The sequence below is a fragment of the Piliocolobus tephrosceles genome, chromosome 15 (genome assembly GCF_002776525.5).
Source record: "Piliocolobus tephrosceles isolate RC106 chromosome 15, ASM277652v3, whole genome shotgun sequence".
In the NCBI taxonomy this organism is placed as follows: Eukaryota; Metazoa; Chordata; class Mammalia; order Primates; family Cercopithecidae; genus Piliocolobus; species Piliocolobus tephrosceles.
The window spans coordinates 855,206-865,324 of NC_045448.1; positions in this window are offsets into that span (position 1 = coordinate 855,206).

Below are 10,119 nucleotides of genomic sequence, written 5' to 3' on the forward strand. Positions count from 1 at the left end.
CCACAGGCCTCAGTCACCACCCACAGGCCTCAGTGACCTCCCACAGGGCCACAGGCCTCAGTCACTACCCACAGACCTCAGTGACCTCCCACAGGCCTCGGTGACCACCCACAGGGCCCCAGGACTCAGTCATCACCTGCAGGCTTCAGTCACCACCCACAGGCCTCAGTGACCTCCCACAGGGCCACAGGCATCGGTGGGTCAATACCATGGAGGCATTTTCCATCCACGTTGAGGTAGGGGGACTATTTTACTTCTGTGATGATTAATACGATATTTTGCCTACAAGAGTCTCACATATTTATTCAGTTGGATGGATTTCGGGGTCAAGTAGCCTTCAGAGAGTCACAGGAGACGAACAGATGTAGATACTGAGTGCAGAGTCTCTGCAGATCAGCAAGTTTGAAGTTTCCCTGGCAGGCTCCAAAATCTTTATTTTTGAAAAAAATTCCACTTGATATTCAAACACTCTCCATGCAAAAACATCATAATTTGTTACAAACTTAAAGTGTGTTTTATATACTATATATAGATATCCCTTATAATAACTTACCAAATAATGATATGTTAATAAAAATTAAAGGAAAATAATTGAAGTAAAAATCTGTATTTTACATAAAACTTCATAGGGAATTGTAAGTAGTATTCCCTGGTGAAACAATTCCATGGACTAGATCAGTTTTTGAAATTTGCAGTAGTGTTCAGTTAAACATAAGTAGGGTATATGCCTTTTAGAAGAAAAAATACATAAATAGTATTGACAATAAATATATTATCTACACAGGCCCACACACTGTATATATTTTAGGGTATTGATAATATATAAAACTATATTGATAATATAGATATTATTTCTTTAAAAAATAAAATCACAAATTTTATTAAGGTGAAATAAAAGTACCTTTCATAGTTTCATCTACTTCTAAGATAACCATAATTGACATTTTATTGATACGGAAAGGCAAACATGTATACATATACAGTGTATGTTTTGGGATCTTGTCAAATTCCTCTGTTTTTTTTTTTTTCTAAAGTTCCAATTTTTACTGTTTGACAATTTCTCGTGTGTAAATATTCTGACCGTGGCCTTAGCAAGCTCCCAATGTGACATTACCTCACCGTCAAGCTGGAAACAGATGTGAATGAAGGCCCTCACAGCCTGTTTGAGAACACACCTCACTTCTACACAAACTTCACATGTTCAGAAAAGATACCATTTAATATGTACAGTTCACACCTGTATTGTTTTCTCTTCATGTATTATAGACCTTGTCTCATGTGTATAAATGTAAATTTACCTCATTCTTGGTGACATCTGCATAAACATTTTACTTAATCCCTTTCTCTAAAAGTAGATGATGTTTCCAGTATTTTTGCTGTTATTAATAAAGCTGTAATGAGCATCCTTGAATATGCTTTTAATAAAATTACACAATTATTTTAATCATTTGTGGTAAATTCTTACATGTGGTATTGATGAATCAAAAAATTTTACAGATTAGCCTCTTAGGATCTATTTTCCTTTTTTTCCCATTGAGGATCTGACGTCAGTGTTAAAAAGCTGCTGAGCTGACTGAATAAGGGAACAGCTCGCTGTCCTCTGGAGCCATCTTGTGCGGGCAGATGTTGAGGCTGTGTGGAGTGTGGATTCTGTGCCACCCTGGCTGAGCCACCAGATGCACAGATGTTTGACAAAATGTCATTGGGGGTGTTTCTGGGAGGGTGTTTGTGGATGAGATTAACAGGTAGCATGAGTCAAACAGATCGCCGTTCCCAGGGTCAGTGACCCTCGTCCATTCTCTTCAGTTGGAGCCCGAAGAGAATGAAAAGGCAGACACTCCTTCAGAATAAGAGGGAATTCCTTCTGGTTGACTGACTTGGAACGAAGAAACTGGCTCTCTCCTGCCTTCGGACCATGGCTAAAACATCTGCTCCTCCTGGGTCTGGAGAGAGGACAGTGAGGACCCACGTGAGGACAGTGGACGTGTCCATCTCATGAGCAAATTCCTCATGAGCCACCTCCTTACCGATGGAGCTGCATGTCTGAGCCCATCCCACTTGTTTCATTTCTCTGGAGAACCCTGACAGGTCACCTTCTCTCAACTGCTCCTTTCTGACGACTCAAAGGGCACGTTTTTATCTTCAAGAAGGAACAGGGAGCCACAGCTCGGGGTTTAAGGTCCACAGAACTGAATTGAGATTTTTACTTCTATCTGGGTTACTACTAAGTGGACATTGGGCCCTTTCTTCAATGTTACAGGAAAAATAATAAGGGTTGTAATTTTCTGAGGATGAGCTTCCAACTGGGCCTCCAGCAAAGGACAAAGGCCTTACTTATTTTTCATTAATTATTCTGCTTCATAATCACTTAGCATTGGCCTTGTATATGTAGGACTCTGCTGTGAGGATTTTAATATCCGGTAGCAGGGGTTTTATTCAAGGCCTAAATGAGCTTCCTCCTGGGGCAGCGAGATAAATCCTTAGCTGGAACAGATGATGGAGAGAATGTGAGATAAAGAACAGGTGGGGGTAACAGTCGGGGCCTGGTCTTCCAAAACCCTGATTCTGATAGGGAAACGGGGTGATGCCTCCCGAGGACGAGAGGAAGAGATGGTTTATTCTTTTCAATACAGGAGGTAATAGGCTATATCCACAAGGGACTGAGAGTAAGCTAGTATTGTATAAAATGCTCCAGAGGGAGAAAAGGGGATCATTGCAGGAAAAGGGAAATGTGGCGCGTTCCATAGTCACTGGGGAGGATTCCTCAAGAAGAAGGGGGCGGGGAATGTCCAGCGAGAAACGGATGAGGGGGCAGATTCGGCGACAGACAGGTGAGGAAAGCCCCACGCAATTGTTCCTAATTTGTATTTGATTTAGGGAGAAAGATCTGCAGCAGATTAAACAGGAGTCGGGGGAGACAGAGGGAGTGGGAGAGAGAGGAGGAGAAGAAAGAGGAGGGAAGGAGGAAGGAAGGAAGGAAGGAAGGAAGGGCAGTCGTTTTTGAGGCTGGAGACTCAAACCGGTAGGGTGTGTTGCAGGAAACGGGTCCAAATCCAGATACCAAGAGAGGGTTGTTGGATCTCTCACAAGAAAGAAATCAGGGCCAGTCCGTAAAGTGAAAGCAAGTTTATTAAAGTAGAGAAATAAAGATAGAGCAGCCCTGAGGGCTGTTGATTGGTCATTTTTATAGTTATTTCTTGATGATATGCTAAATAAGGAGTGGATTACATGCCTCCTCTTTTTAGACCATATAAGGTAACTTCCTGACGTTGCCATGGCATTTGAAAACTGTCATGGCGCTGGTGGGAGTGTAGCAGTGAGGATGACCAGAGGTCACTCTTGTGGCCACCTTGGTTTTGATGGGATTCGACCAGCTTCTTTACTGTTTTATCAGCAAGGTCTTTATGACCTGTATCTTGTGCTGACCGCCTAGCTCATCCTGTAAATTAGCATGCCTAACCACCTGGGACTGCAGCCCTGTGGGATTCAGCCTCATTTTACCCAGCCCCTACTCAAGACGGGGTTACCCTGGTTCCAGTGCCTCTGACAGTCAGAGAAGCAGGAGGGTTTGAGTGCTTGTTTGCAATGTGATCCTAAGTGGAAACTGAGCCAGGTCAGCAAAGCTTTTCCTTCCCTCTCACAGGGTTCAGGTGCTTGCGAAGATGATAGAGATGATGGATGGTTGAGCTTCGCCAAGGCTACAGTCTTCCTAGACAAGTATGGCAGAGGCAAAGTGCAGCAGGCAGTTAATGTTTGCAAGAGAATGATTAGTCATGGACCTTATACTCAAGCAGAACCAGGAAGGAAAAGGCCTTTTGAGGGTGCGGTCGATGGCCGGTGGTGAAAACACCAGAGCTCACACAATGGGAAGCGCGGAGCGGGATGCCCAGGGCCCGCCTGGCAGCTCTGGAAGGAAGGGGCTGGAAGGAGGCGCGTGTTGGAGGTGAATTGGCGCCGGGCTCCCTTGTCTGGGGAGACAGAGGCCAGAGCGAGGACGGGCAGAGCTGAAGGCCACAGAGCTGTCGGGCTGGAGTGTGGCCACACAGCGCCTGAAGGGTATCCTGAGGTTAGCGCATGTTGTTGAATAAATAATTAATTAAAAGGATTCAGGAATGGCTGCCTGATTAACTTATGAAGCAAAAGGAACCTCCCTGTGCCTCGGATGTAGTGGGGTTTTCTAGGAAAGCACTTTCCCATCAGTAAGCGTCTGGCCAAAAACAAAGTCTGGAATACACATAATATTCAATACGAAAAAAATCTGAAACCCAAACATCTCAAAATTCATATACTTACACATTTTTAATGTACTTAACAAGACAAGGAAATAATCCAATGAAAGGATAATCTTCTATTTTTATTACAGCTCAAGTTGGGGAGAATTATAATATTGCTCAAACATTTCTATTTATCCTTCTTAAGCCTATGGAAGTCTAAGTATCTTTGTACTCAGAAACTAATTCTCAACTCAGAGTCTCTGTACATTTCTCAACTAAGAAAACAAGCTTTGGCCGGGCGCGGTGGCTCGCGCCTGTAATTCCAGCACTTCGGGAGGCCGAGGTGGGCGAATCACGAGGTCAGGAGATTGAGACCATCCTGGCTAACATGGTGACACCCTGTCTCTACTAAAAGTACAAAAGATTAGCTTGGTGTGGCGGGCGCCTGTAATACCAACTACTTGGGAGGCTGAGGAAGGAGAATGGTGTGAACCCGGGAGGCAGAGCTTGCAGTGAGCCGAGATTGTGCCACTGCACTCCAGCCTGGGCAACAGAGCAAGACTCCATCTCACAAAAAAAAAAAAAAAAAAAAAAAGGAAAAAGAAGAAAAGAAAACAAGCTTTGGGGACTTGATGAAGAGTCCAGCCTAAATGTATTCATGGTTTATTTCTATTTGAAGTCCGTTCTAAAAATTCAGGTGCATATTTGAATATTCTATTGCCTGCTGTATATCTTCCCAACATATTCTCATGCAGTTAAGAATATAGTCACTATCAGTCAAGAGTTCATTCATTAATTTCTTATCAAGAATATTTAACCTATATATGTTAATACACAAACGTATGACCCCTTTTTATTGCCTGGGTAATGAGATGTCTGCAATCTGTATAAGAGAGGAGGCAGTGATTTTGTGTGAGTAATTCACCAGGTTTCATGCCCCACAAGGGCCAGGCCACACTTCTGTTGATCATCGCAGCCCTGGAGCCTACTGAATCTTCTAGAACATGGCCAGAAACCAGTCAATAGATGCTGCAGGTGTAAATCAGATGATTGGAAAAAAACTATGGAAAAGTGCAAAGCAGTAAATGATGTAAAACTTTACCTATCGTCTTAGAATTCACTGATGAGCCCCCTAAAACCCACCCTTGGGTCCTGAGTTAAAGCCTTTGCACTGGGCTGTGGTGCAGTTCCCTCAGGCCTCAAAGCAACTTAATACGAGCACAGCTTATAGAATACAACACACTCTGTGTTGTGAAAGCATGGGGAAGAAACCAACACCAGGAGATGTTTTGCAGAGTACACGCCCTGGGGAGAAGGGAGGAATTCCGAGACGCACCTTCTGTTCTCTGCGTCTCTATCAGCGGATCCGCTCATCGACCAGCAATGTGGAGCCAGAACTGAGCTTTCTGCCCACAGACCTGGGGAAAAACAACAGGTGCCCAGAGCTGCCAAGGCAGCCAGGACGTGAGGGACAGATGCCACAGTGGAGTGAGGCCACATGGGAGTCCCTGTGACTTTTGGAGCACTTTTGTCCTCAAGGCATTTTCCGATTCCTTCCAGGCTCCAGGCAAGGACCCCTGAAGTGAAGCAGTAGGTGTCAGCGGGGGGGCTGTGGCGGAGGGGAGCGGGTGTCAGCGGGCCGTGGTACAGGTGAGCAGGACACAGCGCAGTCTTGCTGTGGGGACCAAGACGGGGTGCAATCCCCTGTCCCGGGCTGTGCCCCAAGCCTCAGAGCAGGCAGCGGGGGAGGTGACTCTCAATGAATGAAATCTGACCTCAAATCACTCCAGCATTTGCTGGAATGGAGGTGGCCTGGCTCTGCAATAACTCCTGCCAGAAGGAAAGGAAGGTTCTTAGGAGAAAGTCACTGCCTGAGTCTTAATTTTCTTAAGCAAAGCTTAACATTCAATTGAAAGAAAAAAAAAAAAAAAATACCAAGGCTGACAGGAGACAGAACCAAGTGCAATAAAATAAAAAGACAAAAGAAACAGACCCAGATACAGGCGTTGTCAGAGATCAACTTTAAAATAGCTGAATTAAACTTTTGAAAATAGATGACAAGATAGAAATTTTAGGAACTAAAAGGAGTTTGAAGATCTGAGAATTGTGTAATAAAAACAAAGAATTCAGTGTAAAGGTGTAATGGGTAATATTGGGTGTCAACTTGATTGGATTGAAGGAGGCCTAGCTAGCTGGTGAAGTGCTGTTCCTGGTGTGTCTGTGAGGGTGTTCCCGAAGGGGATGAACATTTGAGTCAGTGCACGGGGAGAGGCAGACCCACCCTCAGTCTGGGTGGGCACCATCTAATCAGCTGCCAGTGCGGCTAGGATATAAAACAGGCAGAAGAAGGTGGGAGGAGACAACTGGCTGAGCCTTCCAGCCTCCTCTTTCTCCCATGCTGGATGCTTCCTGCCCTCCAACACCAGACTCCAAGTTCTCCAGCTGTTGGACTCCCGGACTTACACTGGTGACCTGCCAGGGGCTCCTGGGCCTTTGGCCACAGACTGAAGGCCACAGAGCGGCTTCCCTACTTTTGAGGCTTTGGGACTCAGACTGATCCACCACTGGCTTCCTCACACCTCAGCGTGCAGACAGCTATCGTGGGGCTTTTCCTTGTGACCGTGTGAGTCACTTCTCCTTAATAAACTCTCTTTCCCATTTACATCTATCCTGTTAGTTCTGTCCTTCCGGAGAATTCTAACACAAATGATTTAATTCCAGACTGAACATGAGAGGGAAGGATTGGCGAGCCAGAATCTAATATCCAGACCCAAGCACAGAGAAGAAAAATGCAAAAACAGAAGACGGCAAAAGGGACTCACCCCATGGTGAGAAGTCCACAGACACACACATGAAATTCCAGGAGAGGAGGAGAGACTGAGGGACCGAAACAGTGTTGGAAGAAATACCTCATCAGATTTTTTCAGAACTAACACTAGCAGGGCGCAGGCTCAGGAAGGTCAGCAACCCACAAGAAGCCTAAAGGCAAAGGAAACCTCACCTCAGCACGTCCTAATAGAAAGCCCCTGTGCAAAACAAGGCTGACATCTCCAGGAAGTGCAGTGCGACTGTGAGCTGCCTTCCCAACAGACACGGGAACCAGAAGGCTAAACGGATACGGCTTTAAAGTGCTACAGGAAAACCAGGGAACTCGCTACCTACTTAGATTCTAATCCCAGAAAAAACCCTTCAAATATGAAGACAAAGTAAAGATGTTTTTAGACAAAACAGAAATGCTTCTCTAACGTAAAATGAAATGCAAATACTTAACCAAACAAATTAGCAGTTTTGAATGTCCAGTTAAGCATGCAGGGTATCTGTCAACTTATGTGAAAAAAATAAAATGATATCTTTTAGTCGTTAAATTCTAATTGAAATTTAGCATTTCTTTCAGTTAGAAATGTGGGCAGCAAACCACAGTAACATGCACCTTAGAATAACATTGTCTCCAGTAGAAATTAGAGGGACTGTCGGGCCACACGGCAGAGGGTCTGTGCCTGGGAATGTCACTCACGCTCATGAATTCCGACGTGAAGTTAGTGATGAGACCTGTCGCTAGATCTTTTAATTTAGGGTTTTCAAAAACATGCATGTCTTTTATCATGTCATAACGATAAAAATTGACAACTGTATTTCTTAGGATTATTTTTTCTCTAATTCAGTGAATGATATGATAAGCAGATAAAAATCACTAGTCTTTAGGCTAATAGGAAAAATGTGACTGGCATATTTGACTTAATTGTCATATCAAAATGAAAATTATAATACCTTTTGAATTGAAAATGTTAAAAGAATAAAAAATGTTAATATGAGTTTTGTCACCTAAAACTATAAAACTATTAAAATGTTAACATTATAAAAACTACAAAAACTGAGCTTGAAAGGAAAATTATAGCATTGAAAGGATATCTTAGAAAAGTAAATGGGTTAGAATGAATGCTCTGCGTACCACTTCCAATAATCGAAAAAATTACAAACCTGTAAAAAGTGGAAGGAAATAATAACATTAATAAACAGAAAACAAAAGCATTTTTGAGATTATCAATTAAGCCACAAGTTGGAGTTCTGATAAAACCCACACAATTTAACCACCACCGATGGATCTGCTCAAGACAAAGGTAGGAGAGCAGACACAATTCTCCCACAATTCCCCGGTGCAGGGGGCACCACCACAGGTCACACAGATGCTGAGGCCAGCGAGGGAGGGCTGAGGGGTAACACTGGGCTCAGCTGGTCAGGGGCAGCCATGCAGAAGAGACAGTGGAAGGAAGCCATATGCCTGGAGCACTCCCTCATTCTGACGAAGCTGGAAAGGGGATGTTGAGCCTCCAGAAGAGCAAAGACAGAGGTGATAAAGTCTGGTGCAGCATCCACACCTTGTCTGCAAACCACCAGTTGGGTGGTGTGGCTGGGAAGGCATGGCCAGCACAGAGGGGAGGCCAGGCCAGACCTGGCTGGAGCTGACTGTGTAAGGTGAGCTGGGGCTGAGAGGGACTTCTGTGTCTGAAGCCAGCAGACCTGAGGCCTGCAGAGGACTCATCATTCTGACGGCTTGGTTAGATATGGAGGCTGGAGTAAAGAAGTAAATAAACTTGAGGATAATCAGAGCCTTCAAGAGAAAAGAGATCAAGCTACAGGGAAGGGATGGCTGGAACAAACTGCAGTCATGGTCTGGAAATGAAGAAGTAAGTATGAACTCTTGATATACATACATATCCATCTTTCATATATAAACATATACACACAAATGCCTGTTTATATATATCTTATGTAGTATATTAATATAAATATAACATATATTATACATAATATATAAATATAAATATATTTATTTAATAATATAGGTTACATACAAAATTAGAATAAAAGTATATATTAATATAAATAATTATATATATACACATATATAGTGATGGTTAATACCAGGGGTCAACTTGAAGAATGCAAAGTATTGATTCTGGGTGTGTCTGTGAGGGCATTGCCAAAGGAGGTTAACATTTGAGTCCGTGGACTGGGAAAGGCAAAGGCCCACCTTAATCTGGGTGGGCACCATCTAATCAGATGCCAGCTTGATTAGAATATCAAGCAGGCAGAAAAACGTGAAAAGAGGGACTGACCTAGCCTCCCAGCCTACATCTTTCTCCCATGCTGGATGCTTCCTGCCCTTGAACATCAGACTCCAAGTGCTTCAGTTTTGGAACTCAGACTGTGTCCCCTGCTCCTCAGCTTGCAGACGGCCTATTGTTGGACCTTGTGATCATGTGAGTTACTACCTAATAAATTCCCCTTTATATGTATCTATCCTATTAGTTCTGTCCCTCTATAGAACCCTAATACATTTATATATAATATATGTAATATATATAATATACATATATATTCACTGCCCTATCTGCTAAGAGGAGCTAGAAGTCAGGTGGCTCAGTAGCAATGGGCCATACAGCATCTAGCTTTCAACTTCTAAATGCCAATCTTCACAAAAAGAATCAGAGCTCCTTGGAAAGCGGGCTGCGTAGAAGATTCCTTGGAAAGAAGACTGGGAATTGGGTAGAAAAGGATGAGATGAGCCTGGAAGAGAAAGTGAGAAAGTCCTCATAGAATGAAGAGAGTTTGTCAGAGGACACAGGCCTCAGCTCCGAGAGGATCTCCTTGGCCAAATCTGGCACAATTGGAGCCTGAATATAATAATGGAGTATACCCCATTGAAGAAAGGAAATCCACATGTCCATGTTGATGTCAGTGAATGAATGAATGAACATTGGTATAGAATGCCAAAGAATGAATGTGCCAAAGAAAGACAAGATTATAAAGTCATCATTTGACAACCATCATTACAGTAACTGATACAAGGAAGAACCACCAAAGGATTACTTGAGTGTCCACTTGCAACTTGCACAGCAGGCCG